Source organism: Antechinus flavipes, chromosome 1 (genome assembly GCF_016432865.1).
Source record: "Antechinus flavipes isolate AdamAnt ecotype Samford, QLD, Australia chromosome 1, AdamAnt_v2, whole genome shotgun sequence".
Classification (NCBI taxonomy): domain Eukaryota; kingdom Metazoa; phylum Chordata; class Mammalia; order Dasyuromorphia; family Dasyuridae; genus Antechinus; species Antechinus flavipes.
The window spans coordinates 713,177,048-713,197,467 of record NC_067398.1 but is presented as its reverse complement, the minus strand read 5'-3'; the positions used below and the strand labels follow the sequence as shown (position 1 = coordinate 713,197,467).

The 20,420-nt window shown below is 44.2% G+C and overlaps 1 long non-coding RNA gene and 1 pseudogene across 6 annotated transcripts; one reads left to right on the top strand and one right to left on the bottom strand.

Moving 5' to 3' along the window:
• Positions 1-2,617: 2,617 nt before the first annotated feature.
• On the bottom strand, positions 2,618-16,676 carry LOC127548680 (X-linked retinitis pigmentosa GTPase regulator-like; annotated as a pseudogene).
• A 1,429-nt stretch (positions 16,677-18,105) lies between these two features.
• Positions 18,106-19,999, top strand: LOC127545633 (uncharacterized). 6 transcript variants are annotated; one of them, XR_007949704.1, is made up of 4 exons: positions 18,111-18,939; positions 19,082-19,195; positions 19,585-19,659; positions 19,883-19,999. It is a non-coding gene; the product is annotated as an uncharacterized LOC127545633 (long non-coding RNA). The 6 variants fall into 6 exon arrangements; XR_007949702.1 differs by having other exon boundaries at positions 18,112-18,901; XR_007949703.1 differs by lacking the exon at positions 19,883-19,999 and adding an exon at positions 19,739-19,870 and having other exon boundaries at positions 18,106-19,195.
• The last annotated feature ends 421 nt before the right edge of the window (positions 20,000-20,420 follow it).

Below are 20,420 nucleotides of genomic sequence, written 5' to 3'. Positions count from 1 at the left end.
GTCTACTAAAACCCCAGATCTTTTTCAGAAAATTGTTTTTAGCGGTTCTTCTTTCACCTTATGCTTGTGAAAGACTTCCTAAGTCCAAGTGTAAAGCTTTAATTTATTCTTGTTAAATTGGATTTATTAGATTTGGCCCCAGATTCTAGTCTGTCAAGATCCTTTTCAGTTCTGACTCTGTCATCCTCTGGGTTGGCATGCGACAGCTTTGTGTCATATGCAGATTGGATCAGCGTGTCACTGAGGGGCTTTTGCCTTGTCATTGATCAAGGTGTTAAGGAGTACAGGGCCAATTTGGCTCCGAGTGCTTAGGCCCTTCACTGGAGCCGTCCCTCACGGAGTTGTCAGTGACTCCCTAATGAGTGCAGTCATTCCAAGCCCACTTAATTGGATTATCACAAGGCCTTCATCGCTCCAGATTTTCCTCATAAACATAGCATGAGATTTTTATGAAATGCTTTCCTAAGATCAAAGTAATTTATGTGAACCGCTTTTATTTGACTTGTGAATCTAGCAGTCTCATCAGAGAGAGAGCTCTGGCCAGTCTAGGACGACCTCTTCTCAATGAAACCATATTGGCTCCTTGTGCTCACTCCTTGTTTTATATGTTCACTAGTCATTTTTTTAAAAGTACCTTTGATAATTTTGCAAGGAATTGAAGTTAAGCTCGTGGACTAATGTGTTCAAGACCCATTCTCCTTTCTCTTTTTGTCCTTTCCTTCCCAGGCCTTTGGTGTGACTCCTTTCTTTCCAGGCCTTCGGTGTGACTCCTTTCTTTCCCAGGCCTTCAGTGTGACTCCTTTCTTTCCCAGGCCTTCGGTGTGACTCCTTTCTTTCTCAGGCCTTCGGTGTGATTCCTTTCTTTCCCAGGCCTTCAGTGTGACTCCTTTCTTTCCCAGGCCTTCGGTGTGATTCCTTTCTTTCCCAGGCCTTCAGTGTGATTCCTTTCTTTCCCAGGCCTTCGGTGTGACTCCTTTCTTTCCCAGGCCTTCGGTGTGATTCCTTTCTCTCCCAGGCCTTCAGTGTGATTCCTTTCTTTCCCAGGCCTTCGGTGTGACTCCTTTCTTTCCCAGGCCTTCGGTGTGACTCCTTTCTTTCCCAGTCCTTCAGTGTGATTCCTTTCTTTCCCAGGCCTTCAGTGTGACTCCTTTCCTCACTAGGCCTTCAGTGTGACTCCTTTCTTTCCCAGGCCTTCAGTGTGACTCCTTTCTTTCCCAGGCCTTCAGTGTGACTCCTTTCCTCACTAGGTCTTCAGTGTGACTCCTTTCTTTCCCAGGCCTTCAGTGTGACTCCTTTCTTTCCCAGGCCTTCGGTGTGACTCCTTTCTTTCCCAGTCCTTCAGTGTGATTCCTTTCTTTCCCAGGCCTTCAGTGTGACTCCTTTCTTTCCCAGGCCTTCAGTGTGATTCCTTTCTTTCCAGGCCTTCGGTGTGACTCCTTTCTTTCCCAGGCCTTCAGTGTGACTCCTTTCTTTCCCAGGCCTTCAGTGTGACTCCTTTCCTCACTAGGCCTTTGGTGTGATTCCTTTCTTTCCCAGTCCTTTGGTGTGACTCCTTTCTTTCCCAGGCCTTCAGTGTGATTCCTTTCTTTCCAGGCCTTCATTGTGACTCCTTTCCTCACTAGGCCTTCAGTATCACTCCTTTCCTTCCCAGTCCTTTGGTGTGACTCCTTTCCTTCCCAGGCCTTTGGCATCTCCCCCTGGTCTCCATGATCTTTCAGGGATCACTGACCATGGCTCAACCCTCACACCCCAGCTCCTGATGGCACAGTTCATCTTGGCTTTGTTAAAGGCAATTCAGTACTATTATACTCTAGCTCTTGGTTCCAGCCCCCTATCCCTCATTCTTTTCTGGACTTTCTAGTCCAAAGATAGTTTTTCTTGCCAGAGAAAACAGAAGCAAATTATGTAGAGTTGTGCAGCTCTCCTGCCTCTCTATCACCCTTTGATAGCTTCAGTCTAGAAGTCCCATTTCACATCCCAGTAACCTTTGGACATACTGCTTGTCATTGTCTTTAGCAAAATGTCACTTAGAACCCCACACCGAGCTTCTGGTGACTCCCTGTGCACACTCTGATGATGTTAAAGCTCCCAAATTTTTTTCTCTTTTTTCACATAAAATAATTTTTTTTTATTACAACACTAAACAATTAAGGCCACAACACTTTAGTAAACTTTTCAGAGTGTACTTCTTATATTAATATTATCAAGTAGAAATAAATACCAATCCCATGGTCACAATGTTCAAACCTAAAATAACAAAATAATGAATTTAGAGCACAGAGTTCATTTTCAGCAAATTTCTCTCAGAAGTCCTAATTATTTTCAAGTATAAATTGTAAAATGTGCTTAGAGACCATGTATAGCAAATATGTATTTATAGAATTGCTCCTAATTTTGACTTTCTGTCCTAGTTAACTGGTGAAGGTTCCAGATGCTTCTGTCCTGGGTGGTTCTGGTTTCCATCTTTTCTCTTTCCCAGGATTTGCTTGCTCTCCTCCTGGTCTTGCTTATACAATTACAAGTGACTTAATAAAAAGCTTAATTTCAAGAATACTTTGCCCATTTTGAAAAACTGCCATTGATTTCCTCTTTAAAAAAGGAAACTGTCCCTGATTTTTTATTTGGTGGTACCATGCGAGATATCTAGACTTGTGACTTGGCACATGTATGTTGGTGCATTCTTGAGTGGCTTGCTTACTTTGCTGAGTTTTTTCTTCCTTTTCAATGGTTTCAGCCATGCTTTCCTTGGCACCTCCTGTTTCAATTTCATCATGGTACTCTGAGTTGATCTCTTCTTCTTTTGCGTTATTTTTCTCTCTTCATGTGTTGGTTCATTCTTAGCTTCTTTGTCACCATCATCTGCTTCTGCTGTGTCTATTCCTTCATCTGAATCTTCTTGATCCTTTTGTTTTTGAATTGATGACAGTCTTAAAGATTGATCATCGGGGTTCAGGCTCATCATCTGTATCTTATTTAGAACATAAATCGTGTCTCTGAGACTTCTATGCTCATTTTCATGCTTTGACTTTTTTTGCTGAAGAGCTATTTTTTTCTTTCTCTTCAATTGGTTCATTTGTTCCAGCTAATGCCATTTTCATTACTTGTATTTGCATCGGGATGGGGAGCCTGACAGGGACTGTACTGCCGGACATACGTACTGATGATTTGAAAAGAACTTCCAAGGGGGATAAGTGTCTTATCAATCCATTCAACTGTTACAATGAATTTTCCCTTTCTCTTCTTCATGACATTGTAGATGATGTTCTCTCCAAGGTATTTCACAAAGGCTGATCATCAACAAGAGAAGAAACTACAGTCAAACTACTATCATTTCCTTTTCTTCTGTAACTTCTTCACATTTTCTGAGCCTTGGAGGAATAAAAACTATAAATCCCCCCAAATTAGAGTGCCACATGGGTACAAATTGATTAGTAAACCTTTTCTGCTTAAATGCTAATTTTCCTTATCGACCATCTCCAAATATATACATACAGCCTGTATCTGATATTAAGCTTGTGTGGTTTTCTAATTCTGAAGATGCTTAAAAACCTTTTGGCTTTGAGGTTTCAAAAATAAAAGTGCTGAGATCTGATGACCCAAATTGTTCAAGGCCGAATGTATATACTTCTTTTCTGTTAAAGCTACTGTCTGCCCTCCTCCATAAGCTCCTTGATTCACTTTCCTAGGAATTCCAACACCCAGCTTGGGTCCAAGACCCAGGGAATTCTGTGATGTTCTTTCAGTTACTTAGACCTAATTGCATTCTCTGGCATTTCAAATGTGTAACGTTTCCCCCTCCGCAGTTAGTGCGGGTCTGGCAGAGAGCTGCTTATTCTTGGGCTAGGAGGTTAAAAAGCTGACTGGACAAAGAGTCAGCCTCCCTTCAGTGACCCCACGTCCCACCTGCCCTTCACTGTTACCTCCATACCTTTGTTTCCTTCTGGGTAGACCAAGGCATAGTTCCTACCACATGCAGCAATTGTGAACTTTTTCTCTTTTAATACTTCTGTCCAAATTGGCTTGCTGAGGGTTGCCTTTGCTCCCCATCTTAACTGGCCACAGTTGTTGCTGCCAAACGCATAAAGTTTCCTGTTATAAGAGCAGTATGTTCATCTCCACATGAGAGATATGCAGGTGGGTCATTTTTGTAACCAGAAGTTGCTAGAAATATTTTCAGCAAATTTGCTTTTTTCCCAAAGCAAAATGGCACCGGACAGCTCCTTGGACTCGCCCATGGAGAGGAGGCAAGGCACAGTCTAGGATTGCTCAGGGACTGTCATTCGCCTCCCGGTCCCCATGGCATGGATATAGATATGGGCAGGGGAATGCCCCCGAAATTTTTTTCAAACAAAGTTCTGGGAGCCAGAACAGAGAATTTACATCTCATCCAACTGTTACCATGGTTAGCTTTGTTGCTGCAAGGGCACGGTCTAAAGCAGACCTCCTAGAAACATGTTGTGGGCTGCCCCCACACACACACACATGTGCCCCCCCCCACCCACACACACACTTAATCTGCTCTGTTTGGAAATTCTTGATTTGAGGCTGAGCTGTCAAAAAAAAAAAAAATTAGTTCAGCTTCACCTAGCCTTTTTACTGCTGGCCTCAGACTAGGCCATGTTTTATATCCATCCAGTTGTCTACACCAGGCTTTTCCCTGGTCCCCAAACGATGAATCAGTTCCCCTCTTCACACAGTTTCCCCCGCCCCCAGAGACAAGTATTCTTTCCTCTCTTGCTTTGGGCCCGATAAGCACATCGATGCTACCCTTGCTTCTGGAAAGGATGTGTCATTTGAATGTCCTATAGATCAACTTATTCCTGTGCCTTCCCCAAGCAAAGCTCCTTTTCTCAACCACTTCTTCTTTGTGTACTTTGTTTTCTCCAATATAAGCTCCTTGAGAACAGGACCTGGCTCACTTTTGTTTTTGTGTCCCTGGCACTTAGCACAGTGCCGGGGCACAGAGTGGGTATTTAAATAACTTGCTTTTCATTGATTCGTTCACTCCTTCATTCATCCATTGAATTTATCCAGAGACATGGTCCTATCTCTTAGTTTATCTTCCAGGTTTTCTTTATAGAGATTTTAAAAATGTGGCATTTTCTTTATGTTTTCTCTTCGTTCTTTCTCCTTGCTAAGCTTTAACACACCCGGCTACCTTCTTACAGGGCCCTGCCACCATTTTGTATTCATCTTCCATCACCTGTCCTTGCCTCCATTATTTATATTTGTCTTTTTTATATATTTATTTCTGAGATTCTGTGCTGATTGGCCTATATGGAGTGAGAGAGTCAGTGGATTGAGTATCCAGGAAAAGCTCACATTGCATGTTCTCTGTTAGATTACATATTTGCCAAGGATGAGTCTGCCTAATTGTCCTCTTAGGTATAGTTTTTCATTTTTACCTAGAAGCCTTTGACTAGATAAATCTAATAAAAAGCCCATAGATCTCGATATAGACAGATTGTGACAAGTATCACTAGAAAATCCAGAAAGATGCAAGATGAAGGCTCAACAAGTTTCCACTCTTTTGACTCTTAAAAAAGTTATAGCTTTAAATGTGAGATGTCACAGATGAGAAGTGCAAGAAAACAAAAATCTCTTTCACATCTGTGGAAAGGGGAAGAAGTCATGATCAAAGGACAGAGTTAATCATAGAAGATAAAATGAACAGTTTTCATTACATCAAATTAAAAAGTTTTGGCACAAATCTATTGTCGTTAAGGAAAATAAGCAGGAAAAAAAAAATCTTTGCAGCAAAATTTTGTGACAGAGCTCTCCTATCCAAGCTGTATAAGGAACTAACTTAAATGGATAAGAATAAAAATGTTTCCCAACTGAAACGTGGCCAAAGTATATGAACAGACAGGTTTCAAGTCAAGAAATCCAGGCTCTCTATAGCCATGTGAAAAATTGCTTCAAATTCCTAATAGAAAAATGCACCATTTTGTATTCATCTTCCATTACTTGCCCTTACCTTTTTTTATATATTTATTTCTGAGATTCTGTGCTGATTGGCCTATATGGCCTATATGGAGTGAGATAAAGTTACATTAGGGAAAATGACAGCTGTAGCAAGGAAAACAGGAACATTGATGCATTGTTGATGGGGTTGTGAGCATATTCGGCTATGCTGGAAAGCAGTTTGGAACTGGGGTCCAATATTATTGAACTGTAGGTACCCTTTGATCCAGTGATATCACCACTCGACCTATATCCTAAAGAGATCAAAGAAAAGGAAAAGGACTCATGGGTACCAACATATTTAGGACAGCTCTTTTTATGGGGGCAGGGAAGTGAAAACTAAGAGGGTGCCCATCAGTTGGGAAGAAAGTGAAGGTATGTGAATGTAAAAGAATACAGAACAATGGTATTAGAACTATTGAAAGAGCTGGTTTCAGAGAATCATAGGAAGACTTGTTTGAACTCATACAGAGTAAAATGAACAGAACCAGGAAAATAATTTGTGCGATAACAATATTGTGAAAACCCACAATTTTATAAGACCTAACAGCTCTAATCAAGTGATTAGCCATGATTCCAGAGGACTGTATTTATAAAGCTCTTAGCACAGTCCCCGACACATAGTAGGTGCTTAATGAATGCTTATTCCTTTTTCTTTACTTTCTAGATGAAAAACCATACTCCTGACAGAGAGGTTTAGAAATGACCAAATGTGAATTTGTTCTGCCTGACTATTTCTATTTGTTAAAGGGTTTTGTTTTTCTTCTCCCCACCCCCAGTGGGGAGGTGTAGGAAGGAGAGACAATTTTTAAAAAATTGGAAACAATATTAATTTAGAAAAAACCTATAGTCACTTTCAGGAGCATGTCCATTGTGTAGGTCGAGGGTGCTCCATATCCATTCTAGAATCATTGGACTTCTATGTCAAACCCTCAGAAAACACGCATGTTTTTGTTTCCCCTCCTGCGATCTCATTGCATTGAGGAGTAAGGACAGATACATTTGATGTTGCTCAAGCCTCTGAATCCCTTGGTTCGAGCCCTTTATAAAGGAGAGGGAACAGAGCGCTGTACTACAGACCAAGTGAACTTTGTTTGGTCCCACTTCTTCTGTAGCTAATCATGTGACCTTAGGCAGGTCATTTTACCTTTTAGAACCTCATTTTGCTCATCTGTAAAATGAGTGGGTTGGAGTCAGACAGACTTGGTTTTTTTTAATTGATAAGACAAGGTTTATTTTATCCAGAGGAAGGAGTAAAGTCTTTTTTTCATGAAGTAAGACACCTGTAAGGAGCCTAGGTCAAGCAAGGGTTGTCCTCCAAGCCCCCATTCCCAAAGTCCCGTCCCTAGGGCTGTTCTCTCAGACTCTCCTTCCCCTCCCCTTTCGGGGGGCACTACCTCTCCCTCCAGGGCTTGCCGAGTCCGGCCTGGCGCTTCCTCCCAACCTATTTTTGTTCAGGCGAAAGAATGGCTAATACGGCTCTGCTGTCATGCTTCTCCCGGTCTTACTGTTTTATGATGATCTCATTTCAGGTCCCTTGTTGCTCTCCATCTCATGCTGTTAAAATTCTAAATGCTAAAAGCAAAATCAGAGTAGCTCGATAGAATCTGTTTACCTTCGTAAATCTATTACACTTCTAGACAAGGAGACTAGAAGGAGCTGGAGGTGTTGACATTTGCTTTTGAGGCTGATAAAAGCTGCTTGAAATCAAGTTTGAGCCTTCAAGTACCTGCTGGTTCATTTTTAAATATGACTGTTTCTCTGAAGCCCCTGGCTGGGGAGGAAGGAGCCTTCCCGTGTCGGGGCAGGAGCTTTTCTTGGGGGATTTGTTTCTGGCCTCATTACAGTGCCCGTCACAGCTGGTCATTGGGAGGATCACCCGCTGCAGACATTGTTATACTCGGCCTAGCTTCGGCTCCACTGCCAGCCTCTTCCCTCTCAGACCTGGCCGGAGGTTCACAATATGAGAGAAAGATAACTCTGTGTGTGTGTGTGTGTGTGTGTGTGTGTGTGTGTGTGACAGAGAGAGAGACAGACAAACACGAGAGAGACAAGACCGACACAGGAGAGAAAGAAAGGGGTGAGGAACTGGGAGTGAGTGGGAGGGGAGAAAGGGAAGGCAGACATGTACACACACACACACACACACACACACACACACACACACACACACACTTCCAATGTCCTGCCTTTCAGATCAGGCTCTGCCTGTGCAGGAGATAAGCGAGTTCACTGGGCTTTGCTCTTCTGTCACTCTGTGACTGCCCGGGGTTAAATACTACTGATAAGACTCTGAACAAATGAATTCATTATGGAAAACGAGCTCAGGCTCTCCACACCTCATTGCCACCTGAATGTACTCACTGATGTCAGGACGGCTTTTTACAAATAGATTTTTGAGCCAAAAAAAAAAATGAAGATTTGGTGTTTCTTTTCAAAAACGTAGAGGGACAACATGAAACAATAGACATTAGATCTGCCCTCTTGTTGAAAGAGCTGAAGCCTTTTAAATAAGGTCTGAGATGCAGACAAGCTCTTGTGCTAGTCTCCACTGAATTTAACAGTTTGCTTTTTCGCAGAGCTGGGTCTGGCTTCTGGGAGGAAGCTCAAGAACCTGGTCCCAGGTGCCCCGAGATAGCGCCAAGGGAGGGAAGAATGGGAAGGGCAGGGCGCCGTGCTGGTTCCGAGGGAGCCATTTACTTGTTGCTGCCAGCGTGACTGCCAGAGGCCGGGCAGCAGGGCAATGGGAGGGTGCGGAACACGGCTTCCTGGGCCACCTCCAGCCCTCCCTCGCGGCCCAGCTTCCCCTTGCTCCCTGTGGACGTCCTTCACCTGTAGAAAGAGGGCGTGGGGTCAGCCGGCTTTCCAGTTCTGACATTCCTTGACTGTGACCTAATAATCTCATTGTTTTTTATTCTTCTTGGATCTCTGCGCTCTGCCTGTGGCTGACTCCGCTCTGATCCAGGCTTGGCTCCTTGCTAATGCTTTATTTACCCTCCTTCCCTTTTCTGGGAAAAAAAATAATTCCCAGCCTTTTTTTTTAAAGCCTCATCAGCCAAGCCCAAAACTCTCCCCGCCTGTGATGTCAGGGTTGGGAAGCCAGTCAGTCAGTCGTACCTGAGCCAAAACTCACTGGGGACCCAGCTTTTCCCTTGTGGAAATGACCCAGTCTCAGGCCTGCTCCCCCATTTGAGGGGGAGGACTTTGCGACAGAGAGCTAGACTCGGGGCAGCTTTTCAGCGGGGCCGCCATTGGCCCCTTCAGCCTCCCCTCCTTCCGGGGCCGTTGCTCAAGTCACATCAAGCCTGTAAGGGCCTGGGATGGTCCCAGCCTGAGACGCGCAAGGGGAGCTCGGGATGATCTAGTTAAAGCCTCTGGCTGGGCTATGTTGGCTGACCCATCCAGCCCCTCTGTGAAGGCCGCAGATTCCACCAGCGGAGCAAGACGACGATTTTAAAGGCTCTTCCAGATCTAATATTGATTCTGTTCTGTGGCTTTACTGTAGCCAAGAGCTCTTGACCTCTCTGCCCCTTGGTCTTAGCCCCTCCCAAACAGACAGGATTCCCAGCTTTCCCCTGTGCCCACTTAGCTCCTGTCCATAGCATTACTTAGCCTACAGTTGGAAGAAGTCGCTTAAAATGCACATCCTCAGGCCTGTCTGACTTCAGATTCCCACAGTAGCATTTAATAGTTCTCTTTTTAGAGTATTTTCATGGTTAAAGAGGGGAGAAAACCAAAATATTTAAGAGTATTTATTTTGCCAGCATATTTTTGCAAATTTTCTTGAACTGCATTTTAACTTCTTGAAAAACCTTGATTTTTACTCCCTTAATGTTTTTTTGCACATTCCTTCAACACCACCTACTGCTGTCTCTCACTTTTACTGATAACCTATCAGACAGACGAGCATTTACAATCAGACAGCAAGCATACAAATGCAAGCATGATTTCATAGTACCAGGAGTGTGTTCCAATGGCTACAAAAACTGCAATTATAGGAAGGAAGCATTCTCTGTAGCTGTTCCTTTACAGTACTCAAATAACAAAAAGGCAGGAAATAGTGTGGGATAGTAGAAAGAACATGGAACTGGGAGGTGAGAAGTCCCGGGGTCTCAGCCAGGACTTTCACTAAACTTACACAAGTCGTCCTATATTCTGAGATATCCTATAGCCTATGTTCTATCTTTCTGCTCTGACCTGTGTTTGAAGATCCCACCCACATCTGATGTTCTATGTTCTAGGTAAATTATCCTTTAATTTAAGGTCCAGCTCCCTGTTCTGAACTTTTCTGTTCTCACAGTTCTGAGTCTATGAGCTCTGAGCATAAATAAACAGTATATAAATAAAGAGTTGAATCATTTGTCTAAAGAACTCAGGAAAAATGAATAAAGATATTCCGAGAATGACTACGCACCTAACATTTGTCCTATACCGTGTACGGCTTGGGAACATTTAAGTCTCCCATTTCTAGTGCAGGTCTGTGCTTTGTTTCTTTGTCAGAGAAAAACAGTCTCCCCTAAATTCCTGCTGTTTTCCTACCCTGTGTTAAGGGAGGGCTTGCTCTATGAAAGGGAAAAGACTTTGATTATGATACCGGCGATTCATTGTCCAACGATTGGCCTTTCTGCGTCGGAGAGCCTGGATTGGCCAAAGAGCAATATAATTTTTGGCCACGGAGACCCTTGTTCAGTATGCTAGTGTATGGCTAGAAGGAATCCCTACACTGACACAACTGAAGGGAGAAATCTTGGACACTGTCTGGAGATGTAGTTATATGTGTTCTGTGCCAATAAATAGTATTTGATTGACACCCTTTTTACATGTTACAATCTATTATATACCTGAGGGAAGGATCTTTTCTACATAATAATACATCTTTCCCAATCCTAATGAAAGGATCTAATGAGAATTCTTCCAAGCCTTTGATTTTATTTTAATTGGCCTTACTATGTTATTCAACTGCGTTTTGTCAAGATTTCCAGCCTTAGATCCTTCTTAGACAAGAAACCTGGACCTGTACAGTTCAGATCTCGGCGTGTGAATATAGATCTGCATGTTTGCTTTATTCTTGGGCTAAAAGAAAGAACTTTACAGACAGTACGAGATTTGTGTTCTTTCCCCAGCCCTGTGAACAGGAGCCCTCAGCCCATTAGCTCTAATGAAAACAGTCACCCAGGGGAATAAGATGGATGCCTTGTGTTTGCATGGAGTAATCATATGTATGTTTTCTGTTGCAAATAATTTACTGAAACTTGCTTCTCTCTGTCCATATTCCTGCATCTCTTTCCTGGTGGCGGAGCTGGGGGGACTTCAGCCATGTTCCATTACTACAAATCATTTCCCAATCCAGTTCTCAAGTTTGAACATCAACCAAATAAATCCATTCACTCTATAATTGTTCGTGTGAACTAGCAATATTAAAGGAAACTAATGTTTCTAATTCCCAGAGTAAAAATTGAGGTTTTTGTGAGAAACTGCACTTGAACATAGCTGTGATGATGGAAATTTTTTTTTTAAGATGGAAGTTTTTGTTATTCCTGGCTTAGCAATTCCGCCCTCGCTACCGTGTATTATACTGTATCATTTCAGAGGAAATGGTCTTCCTTTCTTCCTTAGCTACAGTATTATCTCAGATTTGGAAGGAGACCCAGCTAGAAGAACAATAGATCTGAATTTGGAATTTGAAGGCCTGGGGTTCGTTCCCATCCCTACCCCTCCTTGCTGTAGGATCCTCATAAATCACTTGTCTGAGCACAGTTTTCTCTTCACTTCAGTCGTCCCATCTGTAAATTGAATATAGTTATAGCATTATTGTGAAGGCCTAGCTCAGGGGTCCTCAAACTTTTTAAATAGGGGGCCAGTTCACTGTCCCTCAGACTGTTGGAGGGCCGGACTATAGTGAAAACAAAGACTTTGTTTTGTGGGCCTTTAAATAAACTTCAGAGCCCTGAGTGAGGGGGATAAACGTCCTCAGCTGCCGCATCTGGCCCACGGGCCGTAGTTTGAGGACTCCTGGCCTAGCTAAAGCTTTTTGCCAACCTTAAAGTGCTCTACAGACGCCCACAATTATCTCCAACGTTCTACAATCCACGTGTCCCCTTCTAGCGTCTTCATGCAATGTTTTGTGTTCTGAGGCTCCTTCAAAAATGCAGCACGCTTACTAAGTTGAATTAACTCTAACCTGGGAACCCGAGAACATATGATTGCTTTAAGTGGAGACTTCTTGAGTGATTGTCCAGGGGGCAGCACCCTTGTGAGCTTGCTCCTGGGAAGGGCAGACCTCTCTTTGACACTGAGATGAAGCCCAGCCCAGGGCAGGGTTCCGTCCGAATGAGCTGTCACCTGATGGGTCGGTGACCCCCGAGAACCAGGAAAGAACCTTCTCCCATCGCCAGCAGGACCAAGTGGCCCACATGGTTCAACACCTGCACATCCTGGCTCTTGGAGGCCTGCCCAGGGGCTTTAAGCAACAAGCCTCCAAAAGCCCCCAAGTCCAGGGGCAAGTGATCTTTTCCACAGGCCCCCCTTCCGTGTCTGAACCCCCCCCAGAAGCACTTCCTCTCTGATTTGGGGGCTATGTTCCCATGGGGAAAGAAGTCCACAGTGCTCACAGGAGACCGGGCAGCTGTTCCCCACAACTTGGGGACAGGCCACATTTTTAAGACGCCAGCCATGATAAGGGAGTATAATGGGCAAGTCCTTTTTAAATATAAACCTGGTCTTCCACGAGCCTCTGCTGGGTACCAATCAGCCCCAAACAAGCCTAGGGAGATGTAGAAATGGCCTGAGCTTGTTTGCTTCAGGGCATTCGTTCCCATTCTGTGGCTCCCCTCTTTTCTGAGAATTAGCTTGGTCTGTTGGTTTTTGGAGGCCTGTGGCCTGACGTGGACATGTCACTGGCCATCTCAGGCCTTTGCTTCCCTCTGCATGGGGGCGGGAAAGGGCATCGAGGTGGAGGATCCCTAAGGTCCCTCCACGTTGTAATAAAATGCATAAGGTGGACAAGGCTTTGATCCTTGACAAGTTATAAGTTAAGTAGAAGCTGCCAACATTATGGGAGGTTTCTTTGGCAAGTTGAGGAACTGAGTTGGAATCTGATTCTACTGGTAGTAATACCTACCATATCACTGTGGGCCACAAAGTAAAGATAATCGGGGTTGTAGCTGCATTTTACAAGTGAGAAAAGAGATGTTCAGGAAGTTTAAAACTTGCCCAAAGTGATGGCTAATTAATGGCAAAGATGGTACTAAAATATTTTTTTTTAGAAAAAATTCAATTTTGTTTTCAGTTCCACATTCTCTTTTTCCTACTTCCCCTCTCACACTTACTGAGAAAGTAATAAAAACAAAACTCATTACAACCATATAGAGTCATATAAGACAAATTTCCAGGTAGCTGTGTCCAAAAGAAGAAAAAAGATGCTTTTAGCTGTCCTCCCTGTTCTTTAGTTCACTCTCTAGAAGGGGCAGCATGCTTCAGCATGAGCTGCCAGGATACTTGCTGGTTAGTGGAATTCTGAATTCAGAATTCTGAAGTCTTTCAGGGTTGTTTGCTTCTATATAAATCATTGTCGTTTCCAGGTAAATAAACAAAGATCTTCTGGCCCTTCCCAGTTGAAGTCTTCTTCTACTATAACTTATATCTCTCATGATTATAGTTTTACTCTCACAGTACTTAAAAAATTAAATTTATATTACAATTCATAAAATCTCCTTTAAGGCTAATATATAGAGAACTTTTTAAAGACAAGCGGTCCAAAGTCCTGCCCTAACTTAAGAAAGACTTGTATTTTTTACTTTGATTTCAACCCTCCATTGTATTCATCCTCACTTGGTACAGGATGACTCTAAAATTCTGCAACATCAGCAAAGCTGGAGGAAAATCATACTTTCTTGGTTTACCAGATGCCCAATTGATAGTTATATCATCAATAATCTACAAGGATTAGTAATTTTCCAAAACTTAAACTTCAAGGATCTATGAATGAGCCTTACGCCTTTTGCTAGATTGCCTTCAGGAGCTGTTGTGCCTCTAACCCACTGGTCACAAGCCTCTTTGAACTTCTTTTCGTTTCTAATGGCAGAGAGAGAGAGATCCATTTTAGGTAAGGAGTACCTTACTCTTGTATTCCAGCAAAGCTTCTATTCCAGTGATATAGCCCTTGAGAACTGGGAGTCTCCTTTACACCATGAAGATGTGTTCAGATAAGACTTGAATGAAGGTCTCAACACGTCAGTGTTTCAGGAGACCCATGAGCCAGCTCCTTTATAGGACTCCTCTCTCCACTGGGACAGATCCTATCAATAATACCTCATCGTCTACAACTCTATTCAGTGGACTATATAGCTTTATTCCCTTCAAGACTAAACACACAATGAATGTTTAATGAATATTGATGAGAACGATGAGGCTAAAATTCATCATTGGGAGCGTCCAATTATCATTGGACCAGTAAAATTTTAGGTTTGCAGGACACTTTCGAGATTATCTGGTCCAGAAGTTCTTAACCTGAGGTCCATGAATTCATTTTTTAAAAATTTGTGAATATATTTTAGCACATTTTTTAAAAATAAATCCACATATTTTAGTTTATGCTATTCTGTGATGGGGTTCAGAGACCTCCTCAGACTGCCAAAAGAGTCCATGATAAAAAAGTCAAGGACCTCTGACCCAGTCCATCCGCCTTGATTCATAGATAAGGAACCAGATCCACAAAGAAGTGACTGTTCGCACATCAGTCAAGGAGTTATCTCAGAGATGAGATTGGAACCCAGGTTTCCTAGCCAGCTATTCTGCACGGTCCATCCTCCTGCCTTGCAATAAGAACAAGCTGGTCTGTACAGAAAGGCCTTGGCAACGTGGATGGAATGGGATGGAGGAGAAGCAGCGATCCTACACAAGGTTTAGTGGGAATGTAGGGTTAATTTCTTCAAAATGGCGGTAACCGCCAAGTGAAATATTTCATCAGCTGGAGGGGAAAGCACAGGTATCCTGTGATGGAGAGGGAATATTATGGGCTGGAGACAAGGCATTCTCTCCTAACTGAAAGGGCTTTGGGGGATCATTGTTAGCCGGCAGCTGATTCCTCTCTCCTCTCATTGCTGGTTGCTGATTAACTGGTTTTATGTATGCAGAGTTGACAAGTTGCCTCATTTAGAAACAAACACCAGTGCTCCAAGGAACTCATCAGAAGTTCAAACTGACATTTAGAAATTGTAAACCCCTACACTTCATGACAAGCCACACTGTCGGTGTAAATTATGGCCTCTGTACCTCGAGATAGGATAAAAGAGTTGGTAATATAGCCCGTGACCAGTGGATCAGAGCAGCGTCTGCTCTAGTGAGCCGAGAGATTGGGCTATTGGGCGCTGACATCCCGCCACGTCGCTCTTTCCTTCCATATTTTCTGGGTGATCAGCTGGAAGAGAGGTCATCATTGCGAATGGCTGGAACAAATGCATATTAGTTCAACCAAAAAATGTTCTGTTCTGGCTTCCATGGTGAGAATTAGGTTAACCGATTTAAGAAACTGGAATACAGCGAAGACATTTCGCTTCTTCAAACAAGGTATAAAGCCAGGCGGTGCCTGTTTTACATGGGGTAATTTAGCAACAATCGCACCATCTGGACTAGACCACTGGAAGTTTAATTTAGTGTTTCGCAGTCCGTGGGTTTGCAGAATGGGGGTGAGGAAGAGTCAGCCCGGAGAACAGCATCCTCTTCGATTGGAGAGATTGACCCCGCTTCCTGTTTTTAGGAATCACTTGGGAAACGGATGAAACATTTTTGCCTCTTAAATGAAGTCACATTATATTGGGCGATGAGACTGTCCTCTGGCCCTGTGCGCCTGCCTTCGTAATTGTCAGATGATGTGGTCAGCTGGGTGATCTTGGACACTTACTTACGAACAGACTCTATTTGGGAAGTAGAGGGAGGATCCAGATAAAACTGGGCAATGTCAGAAAAATCCCACTTCCTCTTTGTGACACCGCGTGGGGCGATGGCAAGATCTGGCCGTGAGATCTTAGTTTGAGCCCCACTCTGCCACTTACCAATAATTAGTCACTGGTGTGTCTGAGACTCAGTTTCCTAGTCTGTAAAAAGTAGAAAATAATGCTTACAGTATTACTTAACAGAGCTATTGTAAGAATCAAATGAGAGGGGATATATGTAAAGTGCTTTTTTAAAGCTTCAAACATTATTTAAATGTCAAGAGATATAACTGTTTCCATAAGGTGCTTTAGAAATGTGAACTATTTATTATTATTATCTGATTTTCTCCTCTTATTCAATGAAGTTCCATTAGAAATGGCTCTCTTTTATTACCATTATCTCATTCTCATATTATTATTACTATTATTATTCTCTTAGACTATCTTTATGAAGCTATTAAATTAACATGCTGCCAATTACTTTTTAAAGAATCAGTTAAACCGGTGACTGAATTGACTAGTTATTTCTGCCCAAGTGATAGAACAATTTAGAATCATGGCATTTTAGCACGGGAAGGAATCTTGGAAACCAGCTTTCCCAACCCCCTCGTTTTATGGAGGAGAAGGACAAAGTCACATCCTTTGTTAACGGCTGAGCCAGGACCAGAAGCCGCCGGCTCCCTCACTCACCCGACCTCTGGCCCAGCCCTCTTGTCCCCGACGCAGTTCATGCACAAGGTGCTGCTTCTCATCAGCTCCCCCAGCACTGAGCCGGACCATGGCGTTGGGCTTTGGGGAGGGCGGGGGGACGGATCCCGTGGGACCGCGCTGGAGGAGAATCTCTTGCCAGTGGGTGGGTTCTGTTGACCTTTCCATCTCAAGATGCTGGCTTGATTATTCCAGAAACCGACTGTGAGTAGCGGCTAGATAGCATCCTGTCCATTCCCCATCACGTAACCTGTAATCACTTCCAAAATGCTCACTGAAAATTCCCCATCTCCTTTTGATTAACTGCTCTGGTAGAAATGGTCTCAAGCTTTCAGATGCAAACACACGGCCGGCCTTGGCCCATAGACCCCCGATCAGAGGATGATTTTAGAAGTCACAGCCTTGTTTCTGGGGGGTGGGGACAGCGGCGCTTGAACATGGACTATTGCAAGGTCCCTGAACCTGCCCCTCATTTTATAACTGGGAGATTCGTGTGCGTTTCTGTTTCTGCCACTGTCACTTTTGGGGGGCTCAAAACCATCACAGAGGGTGGAGAACAGAGCGCTGTTCTTGGAGCGGGGAAGATGGGTTCAGTGCTTCCTGATTAGTGACTGTAGTCAAGTCATTTAGCCTCCTTTGGCCTCAGTGTACTCATCCGTAAAATGAGGACAATAACAGCATCTTCCTCAGGGTTTTGTGGGGAGGATTAAAGGAGATGATCCACACAAAATTTTGTGCAACCCTGAAGGGCCTGTACAGGCCCGCTGTTATTACCATCATTAATTACCGGGTTGAAGTTTATAGGCCGCGGGTAATTTTCCACACCTTGTTTTTGCCTGATCCTCAAAATATTAAAAGACCTCGAGAAAGGCCTCCAGGCCACCGGACGGTTGCTGTGGAGACCGTGTGGCCGGACCAGAATTCTGTGGAACGACAAGGCAAGGCTGGGCTCTGAGGGCGCGTCCCCACCACGAGATCCCGGAAGGGTTGTTGCTAGTTTTGTTTAGTCACCCATGGACAGAATAGCAAATTTTTGTCTTAAGCTAAAATGAATAAAATTGATTTGGTTTGGATAATTTTGTTTTACCCGGATAAGTGCTGATACCCTGGGGTATCACCAACCTGCCCCGGGAATCACTGTTCTAAGGAGTAGGGTCAATAGCAATAAACAGCTCCAAGATGGGTTTTAGTCAGAAATCAGCCATTTGCCCCTGGGAATTCTCCTGGAAGAAAAGAACATTAGTATCCCGGCTCCCACACCAGCAGCTGCATTTGTGTGCATTGGGGGGGGGGGGGGAGCCTTCCACTAAATCAGACTGGATCTCTGTCTAAGGAGGAGGCTGTTAAAAGCCATTTTCCCTGTTCCCCGTGCTTTCCCCTACGTTTTCACAACCACTTGGATTTTTTTCATCAACCGAAACACCAGGAAGGATAATTTCCTTTGAGCATCTTCCCTTCTCTCCTCCTCTTCAGTTTGAGCAGGGTTAACGCTGGCTGTGGATGAACATCTGCTAGCCCTGTATTGACACAGGAATAAATTATTCAGCTTGTAGTATTTGGGAATTTAAAGGCTCCATGATGAATTCTACAAAACTATATTATGTCTCTGACATTCTGGGGGTTTCATTATTTTGTCTTCAATTATTCACAAAGGCTCTTCACCTCTCGCAGCTTATGTGGAATACTTGAGATCAAGGGAGCCCAGGGCTGAGGAGATGGAAGGCATTTTATTAAGACATCATTTTCTGGGGGTTGTTTTTCCTTTCAGACAGCACAAAACCCTTTTCCCCTCGCCCCCTCTAAACTGAGAGGAAACCCCATGGTCCGCAGCCTCTCGGTGACGGTCGCCCCGCTTCCTCCCCAGTAGCCTGCGTTAGATTTGGAGATCCAGACTGGCCGTGATTCTGGGGCCCGAAGCGCTGAGCCTGCACCTTGGTGGCCGCTCTGACCTCGGTTTTCCTATTTGTAAAATGAGCACTGACACTTGTGCTGGCCCAGCTCAGGGGGTGTTCTGAGGCTCAAGGGAGAGTGGGCGGAGCACTATGGAGTCAAGTGAGCGGAGCACTATGGAGTCAAGCGCTGCTCCCTCGGGATGTGACTGGGCCGGTGGGAGAGCTTGGGATGGGGCCTGACCCCCGATGGAAAGGACCCAGCACTTAGGACGCCAGAACTGGAAGGAATGGCAGGGTTACTCTGAGCGTGTGAGTGTGTCTGTGTGTATGAGGGTGTGTGTAAGGGTGTGAGTGTCTGTGTGTATGAGTGTGTGTAAGGGCGTGAGTGTGTCTGTGTGTATGAGGGTGTGTGTAAGGGCGTGAGTGTGTCTGTGTGTATGAGTGTGTGTGTAAGGGCGTGAGTGTGTATGAGTGTGTGTGTAAGGGCGTGAGTGTGTCTGTGTGTATGAAGGTGTGTAAGGGCGTGAGTATGTCTGTGTGTATGAGGCTGTGTGTAAGGGCGTGAGTGTGTCTGTGTGTATGAAGGTGTGTGTAAGGGCGTGAGTGTGTCTGTGTGTATGAGGGTGTGTGTAAGGGCGTGAGTGTGTCTGTGTGTATGAGGGTGTGTGTAAGGGCGTGAGTGTGTCTGTGTGTATGAGGGTGTGTGTAAGGGTGTGAGTGTCTGTGTGTATGAGTGTGTGTGTGAGTGTGTGTGTATGAGGGTGTGTGTAAGGGCATGAGTGTGTCTGTGTGTATGAGTGTGTGTAAGGGCGTGAGTGTGTATGAGTGTGTGTGTGTAAGGCGTGAGTGTGTCTGTGTGTATGAAGGTGTGTAAGGGCGTGAGTATGTCTGTGTGTATGAGGCTGTGTGTAAGGGCGTGAGTGTGTCTGTGTGTATGAAGGTGTGTGTAAGGGCGTGAGTGTGTCTGTGTGTATGAGGGTGTGTGTAAGGGTGTGAGTGTGTCTGTGTGTATGAGTGTGTAAGGGCGTGAGTATGTCTGTGTGTATGAGGCTGTGTGTAAGGGCGTGAGTGTGTCTGTGTGTATGAAGGTGTGTGTAAGGGCGTGAGTGTGTCTGTGTGTATGAGGGTGTGTGTAAGGGCGTGAGTGTGTCTGTGTGTATGAGGTGTGTGTGTAAGGGCGTGTGAGTGTGTCTGTGTGTATGAGGGTGTGTATAAGGGCGTGAGTGTGTCTGTGTGTATGAGTGTGTGTGTAAGGGCGTGAGTGTGTTTGTGTGTATGAAGGTGTGTGTAAGGGCGTGAGTGTGTCTGTGTGTATGAGGGTGTGTGTAAGGGTGTGAATTTGTCTCTGTGTATGAGTGTGTGTGTGAGTGTGTCTGTGTGTATGAGTGTGTGTGTAAGGGCGTGAGTGTGTCTGTGTGTATGAGGGTGTGTGTAAGGGCGTGAGTGTGTCTGTGTGTATGAGGGTATGTGTAAGGGTGTGAGTGTCTGTGTGTATGAGTGTGTGTGTGAGTGTGTGTGTAAGTGTGTGAGTGTGTCTGTGTGTATGAGTGTGTGTAAGTGTGTGAGTGTGTCTGTGTGTATGAGTGTGTGTAAGTGTGTAAGTGTGTGAGTGTGTGTGTAGGTGTGTGTGTCTGTGTGTATGAGTGTGTGTGTAAGTGTGTGAATTTGTCTCTGTGTATGAGTGTGCTTAACCCCGCCTTTATGGTCCTATGATCTCTTACATGAAAAACATTTATGACTAAAGCCAGGTTGTACATTTTGCCCTAGATTTTCTTCTCTGGCCAGGGGGCCATCCAGACCCCGTACTTTATAAAGCACTTCTTTCTTTTTTTATGTTCATCTCCTATTACTGAATCTAGATTAGAGAAGAGACAAGTCGGATATTATATCTCGTGTAAAGTTGTCCCACACCTGGGAGACCAGC